At 40.0% G+C, this 18,695-nt stretch overlaps 1 protein-coding gene and 2 non-coding genes across 7 annotated transcripts in view; 1 reads left to right on the top strand and 2 right to left on the bottom strand.

Annotated features, from left to right (window-relative positions):
- Positions 1-18,695, bottom strand: part of ANKS1B (ankyrin repeat and sterile alpha motif domain containing 1B) — a 1,177,049-nt gene that overhangs the window by 1,086,173 nt on the left and 72,181 nt on the right. The window lies entirely within an intron of this gene.
- Positions 7,632-7,738, bottom strand: LOC128582666 (U6 spliceosomal RNA). The gene has a single exon (XR_008379113.1). It is a non-coding gene; the product is annotated as a U6 spliceosomal RNA (small nuclear RNA).
- Positions 8,295-8,399, top strand: LOC128582761 (U6 spliceosomal RNA). The gene has a single exon (XR_008379206.1). It is a non-coding gene; the product is annotated as a U6 spliceosomal RNA (small nuclear RNA).

Here is an 18,695-nt window from a genome sequence, read left to right as displayed (position 1 = left end):
AATATAACAAACTCCAAAATATCCATGCCTAGACATATGATAATCAAATCACCAAAACTAAAGACAAAAATATAAAGCAGCCAAAGCAAAATGATGTATTACTTACAGGGAAACAATGATTTCAAAGTCTGGGGATCACTCATCAGAAATCACAGAGGCCCAAGGACATGTACAAATTTTTTAAGCACTGAGAAAAAAGCCACCAAACCAGAATTCTACATCCATTGAAAATATCATTCAAGAATAAAAATGAAATAAAGACATTCTTAGATGAAGAAAATCTAAGCAAATCCATTAACAACAGGCTTCTCTACAAGAATTGCTAAAAGGAAGTTCTTCAGGCAGAAGATAACACCAGAAGGAGACTTGGAACATCAGAAATGAAGGAAGAACAGAAATAGTAAATTTCCAGATAAATATAATACACTATTCTTCCATCTTAAGTTCTTAGCAATATGTTCAACAGTTAAGAGCAAAAAATAGTGCATTGTCTGATGGAGTTTTCGATGCATACAGTCCAAAAATAGATCTACATAAATATAATCAATTAGTTTTTGACAAAGGTAGAAACGCAACTCAATGGAGATATGACAGTCTCTTCCATAAGAAGTGCTGGAACAAATGAACATCTCAGCAAATAAATAACCACCTCAGACTATGCCTCATAGCTTACATAAAATTTAACTCAAAATGGAAACATGAAACTATGAAATATAGCTCATAGAAGAATCATTGAGGAAAAAAATCTTAGTAACATTGGTTTGGGCAAAGATACAACATCAAAAGCATAATTCATAAAATTTTTTATGACAAAGTGGACTTTGGCTTTGCCAAAAGACCCCGAAGACAGCAAAAAGATAGACCAAAGACTGCGGGGGGGAAAATTGCAAATTATTATACTTCTTTCTTTATATTTCAGGTAAAGGTGAGGGTACAAACAGCCAAATCAGTATTTGAATTTGTTAGGTAGAGTCTCTCTTATAATTACGCCCTGCACCAAAAGGTGTACCATACACACCTACATTGTGCCCATCCAGAGGGAGCACTGCAAATCATATTTCAAACAAAGGACTTGTATCCAGAATACGAGGATACAAGAAATCCCCAAAGGTAAGAAAACAACTCATTTTTTTTAAAAATGAGCAAATGATTTGAAGAGAAAATTTCCCCAAAGAAGAAGTACTAATGGTGCAAACAAGCACGTGAAAAGATGTTTAACTTCATTAGTCATTAGAAAAATGCAAATAAAAATTCACGAGAACTTGCCACTACACACCGATTAGAATGGGGGAAAACTGACAATTCCAGGTGCTGGTAAGTATGCTGAGCAACTGGGACTCTCCAGTATTGCTGAGGGGGATGCAAATATTACAGCCATTTTGGAAAACAGTTTAGGAGTTTTCTAATAAAATTAAATACTCATATAACATACAATCCAGCAATGCCACTCTTAGGTACTTACCTAAGAGAAAAAAATACTTTTTCACATGCAAAAATAATGTGTACATAAATATTTAGAGTAGATTTATAAACATCAAAAAATAAAATAAGCAAATGTCCCTAAACTGGTGGAAATACAGAACAAAACAAACTGTGGTGCATTCACACAAAAGAAAGCCACTTTCCAATATAAATGAATGAACTGCTGATACACAAACCATGAATGAATCTCAAATGCCTAAAGTCAAAGATGACAGACACAGAGCTCTACGTACTATACGTACATCTCTACTATAGAATATCACATTCTGGAACAAACAAAAATAGAGGAATAGAGGAAAAATCAGTGGTTGCCGAGGGTTAGAGTTGGGGAGAGCGGTTGACCACAAAAGAGTAGAATAGGGCATTTTGCAGGGATGATGGCGCTCTTTGTAATACTGATTATGATAGTGATTACCTAATCATGCATTTGTCCAAATTTATAGAACTGTACACCAAAGACAGTACATTTGTATGGGTTTATTTATTTATTTTGAGACAGAGTCTCATTCTGTCGCTCAGGGTAGAGTGCTGTGGCATCATAGCTCACAGCCCAAATGTACCTATTTTAAAAAATACAAGCGTGGGGGGCCAGGTGTGGTGGCTCACGCCTGCAATCCCAGCACTCGTGGAGGCTAAGGTGGGAGGATTGCTGAGCTCAGGAGTTCTGGACCAGCCTGAGCAAGAGACCCCATCTCTAAAAGAACAAAACAAAACAAAAACAAAGATGGTAACAACATACGACCCCCTATTACCTCCCCTGTTTAATCTGATCTTAGATAAATCACTTAATAGCATGGAGCTTCAGTTCTCCAATTTTTAATATGAACAATACAGTATTTGTATCTCACAAACCCTTTAAGTTTTTTAAAGTTTCCAAGATCCTTCCTTTTGCACTCTATTTCTTCTTTCTGAATTGCTTCTTCCTTCCTCTCTTTCCTATTTTGCTTGGCTAATTGCTATTTATCTTTTAACTCTCAGCTTACATGCTATTTACTCACAAAAGCTTTTTCTAACCCACATCTTAAATTAGGGGCCCAGCTAAGCCTTCATGAACAGCACACATACTTTTATTTCCTAACACTTCCCTCCTCTAGATTTAAGTAATTGTATCTAATGTCTATCCTTTACACAAAATGGTAAACTCAGTGAAAGAAGGAACTGTGGGTATTCCCCTTTATCAGAATCCAAGCAACCACAAAGTATTTGGAACACTGGGGAAAATCCTGTAAATACTTTCAAACAAATATGCAAAAACAAATATACTTTCTATCATGTTCTTATTAATGCTTTCTTTTTTCTCACTATATATATGCACACACACCTTAATGTTTTCATCTTTCCTATCCTATATATGTATGTCTATATGCGTGCACATAGATAATATAAATATATATGTATGTTATAATATGTATATATGAATAACGTGTGATAATACAATAGCATGTACTATACATGTCATCAACAAAGTTCCTTGGCAAATATCCATCCAAAGATAGCAAATAATAGATTAAGCCTTGGTGATATGTCTGTTTTCTCACTTTTCCTCATTTGTGATCATTAGCATTAACTGAATCTGGCAAAACATGATAAACTGTGACAGGCCTATGGTATACCCATATGTCAGATGAGCAAATGACTTGATCCTTAGATAATCAATACATATATACGAATCTACTAATTGTTGAATACATAATTTTCTTGTACACAGAAAAACTCTCAAGAGCCAAAACTTTTCCTAAAAGCTGTCAAACTGATGATGTGACTTTTGAGATACTCAGACCACACTTACAGATTACCTTATCCACGTACGTAGTGACAAAATGGCTCAGGAATAACCAGAAACATTAATAATTAGCTGAAACTCAACTATGGATGTGCACTGAGGTCAATCCCAGTGAACTGTGAACTTGGCCCTGTCCAAATCATCTAATGCAGTGTAGCCGTGTAAGGTGTTAACATCTCCCATTTAACAGACCAGTAACTGAAACCCCAGGAGGCTCAATAGATCATGGGGACTTTACCTAACAATTTCAATCAGTGTAACCTGGCTTATTGTACCCTCAATGAATCCCCAACAATAAAAAAAAAAAAAAAAAACACAGTGAGTAGGGCGCCAGCCGCATATGCCGAGGGTGGTGGGTTCAAACCCAGCCCCGGCCAAACTGCAACAAAGAAATAGCCGGGCGTTGTGGCGGGCGCCTGTAGTCCCAGCTGCTCGGGAGGCTGAGGCAAGAGAATGGCGTAAGCCCAAGAGTTAGAGGTTGCTGTGAGCTGTGTGATGTCACGGCACTCTACCTGAGGGCGGTACAGTGAGACTCTGCCTCTACAAAAAAAAAAAAAACAATAATAAAAACAGTTGAACAGGCATTCTTACTATAATGCCAGGCTGTCTGATACAGTAACTACTTCGCAAACGTGGCTCATGAGTACTCAAAAGGTGGCTAGTCCAGATCAAGAGGTCCTGTCAGTGGGCAGCACACACCAGACTTCACCCCTTGGAATGCATGAGATAAAGGAGTAAAACAGCTCATTAATATTTGTTTATACTGACTACATGTTGAAATGATACTTTACATGCATTGGATTAAACAAAATACATTATGACAATTAATTTTGCTTGTTTCTTTTTCCTTTTTTAAATGCACTCGCTAGAAAATGTTAAATCACTTATGTGGCTTGCATTATATTAACATTTCCATTGGCACCAGAGAAAGTACTCTCGGAGCAGCAAACGTTTCACAGGCAGAGACATTTGCAGGCAGACAGACTTAGGTTTACCGCCCAGACTCCACCACATACTGAGAACTTTGCAGATTACTGAACATCACCCAGGTGAACTTTTCTCTTATTTAAAATTAGAATATTAAGACTACATAATAGCACTCTTAAGAGGTTGATTGATACAGAAAAGGTCTAATAATGTATCCTACAATCAATAACCACTCATTAATTTCTCCTTTTTTTAGAGACAGGGTCTTGTGCTCTGCTATCCAGGCTGGAGTGCGGTGGCAAAATCACAGTTCACTATAGCCTCAAACTCCGGGGCTAACACCACCCTTCTCCCTCAGCCTCCTGAGTAGCTGGGATTACAGGCCCACTTCACCAGCCCTGGTTACTTTTTAGAATGTTTTTCATAGAGACAGGGTCTCAGCTGACACGTTGCTCAGTTGGTCTCAAACTCCTGGCTGACGCAGTCTCCCTACCTTGGCCTCCCAGAGGGATCACAGACAGGAGCTGCAGCAGGCACTTGTCTCTTACTCCTCTTTCCCATCTGTTTCTCTGTTAATTTAAGCTGGAGGTAAACATCTGTAGAGGGTGTATCAGTCCCAGTGCTTACTATCCCAAATATCTCAGTCTACGGTAACACAACGCCCCGTGACCAGAAAAGCAGACGCTGAACAGTGCTCACGGCTCAGCCCAAGAAGACACAAGCACGGCTGTCTGTAGTCTGGCCGATGTGTCCTCGGACATAACGAGCCCAAACAGCGATGTAATGACAATGAGTGATACCAGTCACATTGGCTCCTATGGATCCTGTCCTAGAGGCAGAGACAGGCTGGTTAACAACACAAAGGTAACAAAATGGAGAGAGGAGCAGAGGTAACAAAGGAAAAGCCATTTATTTGTTCACTCCACAAATATCAACGATGGTCTATTTATTACAGGCTATGTGACCTGAGAGAAACGAACAGAGAGGAACAAGAGCTTTAGAAGATGCAGGCGCCTCCAGTTCCAATCCATATATCTCTGTGCAAAAAGACCTTTTTCTTTTCTTTAGACGGATGGATGGAGGCTCTGTTCCTTGAAACCAAAATGACCTAACACAGCTTTATAAGGGAAGACACACAAAAGTGCCTTTTTGTTACACACACACACACACACACACACGACAAGCTATGTCTTGCCCTAGGTAATAACTCAACCATAAAAAGGTTCCTCCTCAAAGTGTATAGTTCCTGTCCTAAAACTGGTAACAGACAGAACAGAAAATGCCAAGTGGAGACAGCAAGGAGCACTGACCCTTAATATCCCTTTGTAAAACTCTACCACAAATACGCTTTTAAGCGCTTTTCCTGCACTGCATAGAAATATGTAGGCAAAGAGAAAAAAAGGTCTGACAACTATCACGACAGACTGCAACTACCTATTAAAGACTTTTTTCAGTAACACAAATGCAATTCATGGTATCAGGGTCCCCTGACCACTTTTTGCAGGACAGTCTGCGGGTCTCACTAAACTAATTTGGGATTTGAAGGCAAGAAAGGGAGAATTTCCTCATTCCAGGCCACAAGTGCAGGTATGTAATAGACAATCACTACTGGTTATTTCAAAGCACACCTCTTGTGATACAATGGTATCTCAGTGATTTCAGCAGGAGGACAGGATCTTAACTCTGAAGCTCCAGCCTTAGAAAATGGCTTACTTTGGGGAGGAGGGGGGCCTAGAGACTGATCTATCAAGCAAGATTTATGTACTTATTAAAAGGAAATTTACTTTCTAATTATGTGCCAGAATCGCCATAAAAACTCAATGCTGGTTTAGGTCATTGCTACCGGACTTTCCCAGAGGCCATATACTCATACTCAAGAAAGAAGCAGTATTAATCACTCGCCCTGTACCAAGCATTTTATTTTCACCCTATGACAAACGTTGTGAGATCGGTTGTGGGACCCAACTTTAAAACAAGGAAAGTGACTGTTGGAAAAGTCCAAGATCCCCAAGCAAGGAAATGCTATAGAATGGTAGCTGACCTCAGCTGCCTTGCTCATGTCCAGAATGATCCAGAGCCCTGCCTTTCCAGGACCATTTATGTCTATAAGAAGTTTAGAAAAAGTGAGTCTTGGCCAGGCACAGTGGCTCACACCTGTAATCCCAGCATTGTGGGAGGTCGAGGCCAGTGCATCACTTGAGATCAGGAGTTTGAGAACAGACTGAGCAAGAGTGAGACCCCATTTCTACTAAAAACTAGCCCAGCATTGTGGCGGGCACCAGTAGTCCCAGCTACTCGGGAGACTGGGAGGAGGATCGTTTGACCCCAAGAGTTTGAGGTTGCTGTGAGATGTGATGATGCCATGGCACTCTACCCAGGGCAACAAAGTGAGATGCTATCTCAGAAATAAAGAAAAGCAAAGAAAGAAAGAGAAAAAGGAAAAGCCGGTCTTTCCTGCATCTGTCTCTCAGGGACTGTGGGTACTTCTTACTTCAAAAGACCTTTTGCTTAAAGATCTCAAATTGACCAGCAGTCATTTTTCTAACATTGTAAATACTTCAACTAAGGAAGGTCTATGAACATTTTAAACACTAATTTTCCCCAAATCCATAGGGTGACTCTGATAGCAGAGAAATTCCACACTAAAGACAGAATACTTACCAAAGCACCAACAGTACTTCCTTTCAGAAAGAAATAAAGGGAAATAAAAGTTCATGCTCACTTTTTCACACTGTCATTGCACGTTAAAAGGTGAAAACCTAGCAATAAAATCAGTTATTAAAAGAATCCACAATGAGCCAAGTTTAATCCTTGTACAGTATTTCAGTAGCTTGTCTAGAACCCAAATATGAGAACGGAACTGTGGTACATCTTTAGCTCTTTAGAATTCTATTCTGGGTGGGGCTGGGAATATATTTTTAATAAGCTTCTAGAGGGATCTGATCATCTATTATCTTAAAACCTTCCCAGGTGATTCTGATATGCACTCTAGGCTGAGAACTGTTCTGGTTGAAAACCACTGCACTGGCTGATCAGAGCCTGATTTTCTGGTGAAAATCCTGGCCACTGGTTAGCTCCATGTCGAGAAAAGAAAATCAAACATGGAGAGATAATTATAATAAACACTGTGATGGTTATTTTGATACTTATTTTCATAAGTAAACTGTAAAATATTCTTAATGATGAATTAGTGGAAATGTAAGCATTCAATGGATACGTGATATTAAAAAAAGGTTAGGTTTATTTTGGGTTTGAGAATGGTATGATAGTTATGCTCTGGGGGGAAATAATCTTTATCTTTTAGCGTGATACACTGAATAATTTATAGGTAAAATGATGTGAGACCTGTGATTTGCTATAAAATAATCTAGAGGAGGTAGGGAAGGTATAAATAAAATATTGGCCATATGTTGACAACTGATCATTCTTTTTTTTTTTTTAAAATATGGAACGCTTCACGAATTTGCGTGTCATCCTTGCGCAGGGGCCATGCTAATCTTCTCTGTATCGTTCCAATTTTAGTATATGTGCTGCCGAAGCGAGCACGACAACTGATCATTCTTGAAGCTGAGAAAAGGATCCGCAGAGACTCGTAATACTATGCTCTCTACTTTTGCATATGTTTGGAATTTCCGTGATAGGTTTAAAGAAACAAAAAGCTGACACACTGGATGTAAGCATTAAATTAGACACACCTTAAAATCTACTAAAATCACCATGAAGGGGGTTTAAAAGCCCAACAAAGAAGAACAGGAGTGGGAGAGATGACCACAGCCAGGAAAGTGCAGAAGCTGGAAGGTGGAAGGGTTCACACCAATGAACTTGAGAGACCTGGGCCTCCAGCCGCAAGTGGGAAGAGCCGAGAAAGTAACATAATGTACACAACACAAATGTCCACAGGGCTTGGGAACAGGTGGCATTAGATGCCTCTGGACATGAGTTTGAAAGCGGAACTGAACACCAGGAATAGTTGCAAGTCAATTTAAGGAAGTGCGTATACTTTACTCCGCTCTGTAGGACCAGGCAACTACCCCTTCCCTGCTCTAGCAGAAGACCTTTCCTGATTTTCTGTAACGTGCCACAGGGATGAAGAGCACAAGCTGTGCTTGCTTCAGCAGCACACACACGAAAATTGGAACGATACAGATAAGATTAGCATGGCCCCTGCACAAGGACGCACGCAAATCGTGAAGTGTTCCATATTTTAAATAAAAGAGTACAAGCTACAGCTGAGATGGGGACAAAGTACTAAATCAGTAATGTTAACAGAGACTTCTCAATGCAGCTCCCAAAATGCAACTACTTCTTCTCTTTGAAACAGTCTCACTCTGTCACCCTGGGTTGGGTGCCATGACATCATAGCTCACAGCAACTTGAATCTCTTGGGCTCAAGCAATCCTCTTGCCTCAGCCTCCTGAGTAGCTGGACTACAGGCCCCAGCCACAATGCCCAGCTAGTTTTTCTCATTTTAGTAGAGACGGGGTCTCACTCTCATTTAGGCTGGTCTCAAACTCCTGAGCTCAAGTGATCCACCTGCCTCAGCCTCCCAGAGTTCAGGATTACAGGCAGGAGCCACTGCACGCCTGACCTCCGATTTACTTTTTAATTTCATACACATGACTTCACCACAAGGTCCTCAATATTATTTGAAAGGTACACCTCTTATTTCCCTGCACTTCACAAATCAATTTCTGTCTGAACAGAAATTCAGCTTGGTTTTTCCCCAGGCAATGACAACCCTCTCCGATGTGCTCTAAGGCTGGAGTCCTCCAAACAGAACTTTCTGTCTTCCAGAGAGACAAAAGCTTCATTAAGGAGCAGCAAGGAGGCTTTATAAGGGACGAACAAGCTTGTGGTCAGCTGTGTCTAATTACTTTGAGTGTGTAGCCCAGCCCTTGGGTCCTTGGTTGAAAAAGGAAAAAGCCTTGGGTAAGCCAAGCTCAGCCCCAGGCCTCTTCCTCTTCCTCCTCTTTGGGCCCTGCCTTCAGGAACCAGTGTATAAAATTTGCTATATACAATGGGTAAATACAGAGTAATAATGAAGAAAGCCAAAACGAGGGCTTGCCAAACAATGCTTTAGTCCAAAGACGGCGGGAGAGCCAAGGATTAACACCACAGACGGAGTTTCGTCTTTTATAACATTTCAGAGCTTGAAAGACCATAATGGGGCGGGGGGTGGGGGGGGCGCAGAGGAGGAAGATGATGACGATGATGATTATTAGGCTTGTACAAAGCACTACATCATCTTTAAAACATTATTTCACATCAACAATAACAATAGCTACGTGGAGATCAACTAGTAACTAGAGGACTAGTTCAGTCCTCTCATTTTTTAAGCGCAAGAACTTAATGAAGAGAGATTATGACTTGGCTAAGATTATTAATTAGTGGCACTGGTGATGACAGCAATCATGATTATGATGGTGACGGTGACAGTGGTGGCAATGATAATATTAAACTGATAAATAATTTGTGTGCCATCGTCTCCCTTAATTCTTACAGCAACTCTAAGGTAAGTACTATAATTATCTTACTTTTAAACTGAAGAAACTAGGTCAAGAAACTCACCCAAGGTCACACAGCAAATAAGTGGCAGAAGTGATTTTCAAAAAACAGAATGTCTCAAAAATCTATCTATGAAACAACTAAACTGTACTTCTTACAGTTAAAATTAGAACTCTTGCTTCTGAATCCTGTTCTAGTCTAGCTGATGACCTTATGGCCTATATCCTAAATTTAGTGAGGTATATGTTCAAATAGAAATCTAATACAGACATGATTGCAAGAGGGACTTTGCCTAACAATTGCAATCAGTGTAACCTGGCTTATTGTACCCTCAATGAATCCCCAACAATAAAAAAAAAAAAAGAAATCTAATACATATTGAATTTATTGTCTCATACCTCTGAAAGTCTAACGTTGCAGCCTACAGATCTATCTCTCCTTGCAAAAAATACTCTTTAATTACATATAATATATACTATTAAGCAAAAAATCATTCATATTATCAGTATAGCATGTAAGAAATTTCTTTTTTTTTCACTTGCCCCAGTCTTGAAGTTCAAATTTTAAGTAGTTTTTATAAGTCATATGCATATAGTTTATTTTAAGGAAAAAAAAAGTCATTTTACCTTGTTATACTTTTGCAAATTTCCTTGTCCTAAAATCAGGATTATTTCTAAAGAATACAAAGAGCCAAACTAGCTTCTCTTAAATCTTCCACTTTAGGAAATAAATAAGAACGTACCATAAGTAAACAATAGTAATGCCCTTACTATTTATAAGCTGGCCTCAGGGAATTTCAAGGCCCTTTATAAATCATAACAGTCTTAAAATGCTTCCAGGACCTAGAATGCTAAACCAAAGTATATTTAAAAAACTGATAATTTAAAAAAAAAAAAAACTTCCATATGAAATAGTTCCATGCACACAATAATAAATTAACATTTATGTAGAGAGCTATCATTTGCAGAACTCTTTCAATCCTTACTATAATCCTGAAAGGCAACCAAGGAAGATTCCATTATCCCCACATTAAAGTCAAGAAAGAACTATGATTCCTAATGGATGCGTGTCTCAGCCCAAATCACAGTTACCGAGAAACAGAGTCAGAATGAGAGCCCTGGTTTTCTCCTGGGTCCTATATACTTTCTACTCTACTTAAACCTTATTTCTTACATAAAAGAATGTTCCATTAATGTTTGACAAGAGAACACACAAGATGCAGGAACAAATCAGATCTCAACAGAAAGAAATGCTGAATCTCTAAATTCCAGCCCGTCATTTTGCCATTATATAATTTTTTCTCTATCTACTTTTCATTTTTGAAGAATGAGGCTTTCCCCTATAAAAGAATGATTACCCTTTGGAAAAGTAAATTATCTTTGAGCTGATAAATGGACAGACAGCTGATAGACAAAGTCACTCATATTTTCCTCTAGATAAAGATGACGTTTAAAAAAAAACATGGATGTTCTTAGAAATATCTTACCCGGAAAAGTGCTATAACCTTTAACCCTAGTTTATAGCATAGCTAGAGAAAAATTACTATTGTCTACAATTACTAGACACAGGTTGGGGATGAATGAAAAGAGTCATTTATACCGAGAAGTGGGAAAAGAATCCCAACACAGTCAATCCATGATTTTGCATCTATTAAGCAGAAAATATTATCATATTCTCGCAACTGTCAGTCTGTGCTGTCAGACTTCACATTTAGCAATTATCTGCATGCCAGCTGTCCTTACAATTTTCATTTCAAATTTAATATGCCTGGAAAAAATTGCATTTCAATATTTCAAGCAATCTGCAAAAGATAATGTCAGAAGAAATCGCCTCTGCAGGAAAGGCATGTGCAGAGTTCCCACACAGTGGGGAACTTACTAGAATCCTGGGGTAGACATTTGTTATTTGCCCCCACCCTTCCCCAGGATTATTCCAGGCCTGCCAGTACAGCTCCAAATTACTGTTTTGATAGCACCTTTCCCCCACTGTCAGTCTACATGGAATGACGTTTTCTTGCTACCCTAGACAGAGCCAGAGATGAACATAAGACTTCTGATACCAACATCAGAGCCCTTTATCATATGACGCTTTCTATGACAGTAGACATTGATTGTCCTTCTGCCTATACACCAACATTCCCTCGTTAAGGCGTGACAATGGCTCTGCCATCAAGCTGCCTGGGTTTGAAACCTGTTTCTACCACTTCATACCTATGTGACTTGACCCCGTTATTTAACTTCTCTGAGCCCTGGTTCCCTCTTCTGTAAAATAAAGATCCACTCACATATTCAACAAATATTTGTCAAACACTTACTATATTCCAGGCATTCTGCAGGTGCTGAGATTAGAACAAGGAAGAAGATGGCAAAGGTCAATATATTCATGGAGCTCCCACATTGTAGTAAAGGATCAGATAATAAGCACACAAGAGAAATCCAGACCGTTAGTGCCGCAGAAGAAATCACAAGAGGAGGTGGTGCCTGTAGCTCAAAGGAGTAGGGCGCCAGCCCCATATGCCAGAGGTGGCGGGTTCAAACCCAGCCCTCGCCCCCCCACCAAAAAAAAAACTGAAAAAAAAAAAAGAAGAAATCATAAGAGGAGACAGTCAAAGAGTAACTTTAGATTCACCTTATATAGGACGTTTAAGACGAAACTTCTACGAAGTGATATCTGAGTTGAAACAAAAAATAAGCAAAATACAGAACTGGAAGATGGAGAGAACAGTTAGACACAGTAAAGAGCATGGCACAAAAGGGGATCAGTGTGACAGAGGCATAGTGAGGAGAGCATAATAACGAAAGATGAAACCGGAAAGCTGGCTGGCTGCACCAGCTCGCACCTCTACTCTGAGCACTTTGGGAGGCCAAGGCAGGTGGATCGCTCAAGGCCAGGAGTTTGAGACCACTCTAGGCAACATGCTGGGATACTGTCTCTTCAAAAAATAGAAAAACCAACAAACCCACAGCCAATATTTTACTGAATGGAGTAAAACTGAAAGCTTTTCCTCTTAGAACTGGAACCAGACAAGGTTGTCCTCTGTCACCTTTACTATTCAACGTAGTGCTGGAAGTTCTAGCCAATACAATTAGGCAAGACAAGGAAATAAAGGGAATCCAAATGGGAGCAGAGGAGGTCAAACTCTCCCTCTTTGCTGACGACATGATCTTATACTTAGAGAACCCCAAAGACTCAACCACAAGACTCCTAGAAGTCATCAAAAAATACAGTAATGTTTCAGGATATAAAATCAATGTCCACAAGTCAGTAGCCTTTGTATACGCCAGTAATAGTCAAAATGAGAAGCTAATTAAGGATACAACTCCCTTCACCATAGTCTCAAAGAAAATGAAATACCTAGGAATATACCTAACGAAGGAGGTGAAGGACCTGTATAAAGAAAACTATGAAATCCTCAGAAAGGAAATAGCAGAGGATATTAACAAATGGAAGAATATACCATGCTCATGGACGGGAAGAATCAACACTGTTAAAATGTCTATACTTCCCAAAGCAATCTACCTATTCAATGCCATTCCTATCAAAATACCAACATCGTACTTTCAAGATTTGGAAAAAATGATTCTGCGTTTTGTATGGAACCGGAAAAAACCCCGTATAGCTAAGGCAGTTCTCTGTAACAAAAATAAAGCTGGGGGCATCAGCATACCAGATTTTAGTCTGTACTACAAAGCCATAGCGCTCAAGACAGCATGGTACCGGCACAAAAACAGAGACATAGACACTTGGAATCGAATTGAAAACCAAGAAATGAAACTAACATTTTACAACCACCTAATCTTTGATAAACCAAACAAGAACATACCTTGGGGGAAAGACTCCCTATTCAATAAATGGTGTTGGGAGAACTGGATGTCTACATGTAAAAGACTGAAACTGGACCCACATCTTTCCCCACTCACAAAAATTGATTCAAGATGGATAAAGGACTTAAACTTAAGGCATGAAACAATAAAAATCCTCCAAGAAAGCATAGGAAAAACACTGGAAGATACTGGCCTGGGGAAAGACTTCATGAAGAAGACTGCCATGGCAATTGCAACAACAACAAAAATAAACAAATGGGACTTCATTAAACTGAAAAGCTTCTGTACAGCTAAGGACACAATAACCAAAGCAAAGAGACAACCTACACAATGGGAAAGGATATTTGCATATTTTCAATCAGACAAAAGCTTGATAACTAGGATCTATAGAGAACTCAAATTAATCCACATGAAAAAAGCCAACAATCCCTTATATCAATGGGCAAGAGACATGAATAGAACTTTTTCTAAAGACGACAGACGAATGGCTAACAAACACATGAAAAAATGTTCATCATCTCTATATATTAGAGAAATGCAAATCAAAACAACCCTGAGATATCATCTAACCCCAGTGAGAATGGCCCACATCACAAAATCTCAAAACTGCAGATGCTGGCGTGGATGTGGAGAGAAGGGAACACTTTTACACTGCTGGTGGGACTGCAAACTAGTACAACCTTTCTGGAAGGAAGTATGGAGAAACCTCAAAGCACTCAACCTAGACCTCCCATTTGATCCTGCAATCCCATTACTGGGCATCTACCCAGAAGGAAAAAAATCCTTTTATCATAAGGACACTTGTACTAGACTGTTTATTGCAGCTCAATTTACCATTGCCAAAATGTGGAAACAGCCTAAATGCCCACCAACCCAGAAATGGATTAACAAGCTGTGGTATATGTATACCATGGAATACTATTCAGCCATTAAAAAAAATGGAGACTTTACATCCTTCGTATTAACCTGGATGGACGTGGAAGACATTATTCTTAGTAAAGCATCACAAAAATGGAGAAGCATGAATCCTATGTACTCAATCTTGATATGAGGACAATTAATGACAATTAAGATTATGGGGGGGGAAGCAGAAAGAGGGATGGAGGGAGGAGGGTGTGGCCTTAGTGTGTGTCACACTTTATGGGGGCAAGACATGATTGCAAGAGGGACTTTACCTAACAATTGCAATCAGTGTAACTGGCTTATTGTACCCTCAATGAATCCCCAACAATAAAAAAAAAAAAAAAAAGAGAAGGAAAGAAATCCTTTTATCATAAGGACACTTGTACTAGACTGTTTATTGCAGCTCAATTTACCATTGCCAAAATGTGGAAACAGCCTAAATGCCCACCAACCCAGGAATGGATTAACAAGCTGTGGTATATGTATACCATGGAATACTATTCAGCCATTAAAAAAAATGGAGACTTTACATCCTTCGTTTTAACCTGGATGGACGTGGAAGACATTATTCTTAGTAAAGCATCACAAGAATGGAGAAGCATGAATCCTACGCACTCAATTTTGATATGAGGACAATTAATGACAATTATGGTTAGGGGGGGGAAACAGAAAGAGGGAAGGAGGGAGGTGGGTGGGGCCTCGGTGTGTGTCACACTTTATGGGGGCAAGACATGATTGCAAGAGGGACTTTACCTAACAATTGCAATCAGTGTAACCTGGCTTATTGTACCCTCAATGAATCCCCAACAATAAAAAAAAAAAAAAAAAAAAAATAGAAAAACTAGCCAGGCGTGGTGGTGGTGCCTATAGTCCCAGCTACTCACGAGGTATTCCGGGAAGATCACGTGAGCCCAGGAGTCTGAGGTTGTGGTGAGCTATGATAACAGCACTGCATGATAGCCTGGGAAACAGAGCAAGACCCTCACTCAAAGGGAAAAAGAAAAAAGGAAAGAATTAAGCATTAAGAATGCCAACTGTTTCCTCCTGAATGAGAGTTATAGGAAAGGAATTCTAAGTCTGTGCTCAGCAGGGAAGATGGACAGCATCAGGAATGCTCCTGGTTCCTCAGGTCTGTCTTTCCTCCTTTTCCCGTCTATATACACAAAAGCTAGCAACATTCTGGACAGCTCAGGAAGCGCTGTAGAGTGCCTTGCACACAGAAGAGACACAACAAAGATTAGGGATGCGTTACTTTGCAGGGCCATAACAAAGTGTCGCACACCGGGCAACTTAAACCACAGAAATTTAATTTTTCAAGGTTCCAGGGTTAAAGGTCTGAAGTCAAGGTGTTGGAAGGGTCCATTTCTGCGGAGGCTTCACAACTTGGCTTCCAAATGGCCCTCTTCTTTCTGTGTCTTCCCGGCATTCTCCCTCTCAACTCTGTTCTTAGAAGGACACCAGTCCCATTGGATTAGGGCCCCAGCCCAATGGCCTCATTGGAACTTAATTACCTTTTTTAAGACCCTATCTCCAAACACAGTCATATTATGAGGTGCTGGAGGTTATGACATCAACATATGAATTGGGCAGGAGAACACAATTCAGCTAACTCAAAAGAATGTTCCATTAATATCTGACAAATGAATGCACCAGATGCATGAACCAATAAGATCTCAACAGAAAGAAAGGCTGAATCTCCAAATTCCACTCTTCTGACAAACGACAGAAGCCGAGAATGGTGGGATCTTGGAGAGGTGACATAGAGTTATTTGACTTCAGGGATATGTTAAACATAAAAGACCAAAATCAGAAGTTTCAAACACGAATCAATTATGGGGTATGTTAAACATTGTGGGTATTCTAGCCACACTCATAAACTCTTTCCTTTTTTTTTTTTTTTTGAGACAGAGTCTCACTATGTCACCCTCCATAGGGTGCCACAGCATCACAGATCACAGCAACCTCCAACTCTTGGGCTTAAGCCATTCTCTTGTACAGGTGCCTGCCACAACACCCGGCTATTTTTGGTTGCAGTTGTCATTGTTTAGCAGGCCCGGGCCAGGCTCAAACCCGCCACCCTCTGTGTATATGGTTGGCGCCCTTACTCACTGAGCTACGGGTGCTGAGCTGACACTCACAAATTCTTAAGGGTAGACCAAGCATCTGTATGTTTATGTGCTGTGATAAATTAAGTCTGGTCTTGACCCTAAAAAGTCATGTCAATCCACACAGCCAGAAATGAGGCAGAACCAGGTCTGGGAAGGAAGGGAAAAGGACCTCCCGTGAATAATCTAGTTATCCATATCATCACATTCTCTTCATCCAGTGCTTGTGGTATTTGGAAATCATTCTAATGTCTTATTATTCTCGTTGTGACTTTTGTCCAAAAGATGTCTTTCCAAACAAGTAATGTACAATGAGTAGAAATTTGTGCTTATGGTATTTTTCTGGAGAGGGCTGGTAAGAACCACAAATGATGATCCTTTGCTATATATTTAACGTAACTCATTATATAAGGAATGGAATTTGATTGATCTGTCTTGGCCAGCAGAGTCAATGAACTGGGCTATCTTCATCCCACCTTCTTCCCCTTTACCTTAAGTGGTATCTGGTGCAGGTAGGTATTTATTTTTATTACTCTCAAATCTTATACTTAATTAGTAATATCTGTATAGTTATCCACATATTTCATTCTATCATCAGACAGTGTTGGATACAAAGTAAAACTCAGTGAAATAATCTGGTACAACTGCTTTTTTAAATAATACTTTTTTTTTTTTTTTTTTTGAGACAGAGTCTCACTTTGTCACCCTTGGTAGAGTGCCGTGATGTCACAGCTCACAGCCAGTTCCAGCTCTTGGGCTTAGGCGATTCTCTTGCCTCAGCCTCCCGAGTAGCTGGGACTTCAGGCACCCGCCACAACGCCCAGCTATTTTTTGTTGCAGTTTGGCCGGGGCCGGGTTTGAACCCGCCACCCTCGGCATATGGGGCCGGCGCCCTACTCACTGAGCCACAGGCGCCGCCCCTTTAAATAATACATTTTATTTTTGTCTTTTCCCCTGTATGCACTTCCTTAGTCTATTCCTGCCTTCCATTCAACAAACATTTATTGTAGGCCATCAACAGTGCCAGGAGTATAAAATGTAACAATAAATAAAACATAGCCCCTGTCCTTCAGGAAAGTAAAATCTAGAAGAGAAAAAAAAAGGATATGTAAGCAAACAACCACAAGGGAATGTGCCATGTGATAACTAAAATACCACAAAAGTGCTTTGGAGCACAGAGAAGGGAGCAAATATTGCCTGAAGGCAGAGTTTACAGTGTGCAGCATACAAACTCAAGGGCACAGTCAAGTAGCCAGACAAGGAGACAGCATAAGAACAGGCGTAAAAGAAAGAAAATGCAAGGCATGTTTTGGGTGCAGAAAACACTTAGGATGGCTCTGATGAAAGGCTTGGAGGGGTGGGAACCCTGGTGGGCCTTCTCTGCTATGCTAAATAATGAGCACTGTTGGGAGCAGTCACTGATAATTTTCAAGCACCATCATTTCTGTGTTTAATTTCCCCTGGGCATAAAATTGCCCTGAGGCTGGTGCTGTTGCCACCTCCCCAGGCGACCCCCGCCCCCTGCCCCCACGGCTCAGCCCCACGCTGCCTAAGCCACAGCAATCAGAACCACTTACTGCTCCCTAAACCTGCCCGGCCTGTTCTCACTGGCTGCTAATGTCAAAAGCAGGAATTGAGAAACATCTAAAGCGGTGATCAGATTAGCGATAGCAACCCCCTGGTGGCGTTTTCAACAATTAATATGAGGAGCAATGTTGGACCAGCCCAGTTCCCTAAATTCGGTCATGTGCTCTTCCAGCTGCTTCATGGAAAAGTGCTCCATGTTCTTTGTAAAGAGAAGTTGTTATATCCTCCCAAGCATCAGCAGCAAGGGACACTATTCAGCTTCCCAGCAGAAGGTGAATAAAAAGTGATAGCAGTGGTGTTCTCAACTGTTTCTCTGCTTTGATACTCTTCCATTAAAATCAGACTTCAGTTTTAACAAGGGAGTAGGTGAAATATTCCTTTTTGCTTTTAATAGCACTAGAAAATGTTTTCTCTTCTCCATAGAAATAATTTTTTTTTAATTAACCTGCCTATTCTGATACAAACCTTATTTAGTCAATAAAGTATTAGCCCAAAAGCTCACTCAAAAGAGTAACAACTAAAGCAACATGGTAACAAATTGTAGGATTTTGGAGGAAAGGAAATAAGAGGGGATATGGT

This window comes from Nycticebus coucang, chromosome 3 (genome assembly GCF_027406575.1).
Source record: "Nycticebus coucang isolate mNycCou1 chromosome 3, mNycCou1.pri, whole genome shotgun sequence".
In the NCBI taxonomy this organism is placed as follows: domain Eukaryota; kingdom Metazoa; phylum Chordata; class Mammalia; order Primates; family Lorisidae; genus Nycticebus; species Nycticebus coucang.
This window is presented reverse-complemented; position numbering and strand designations above follow the sequence as displayed.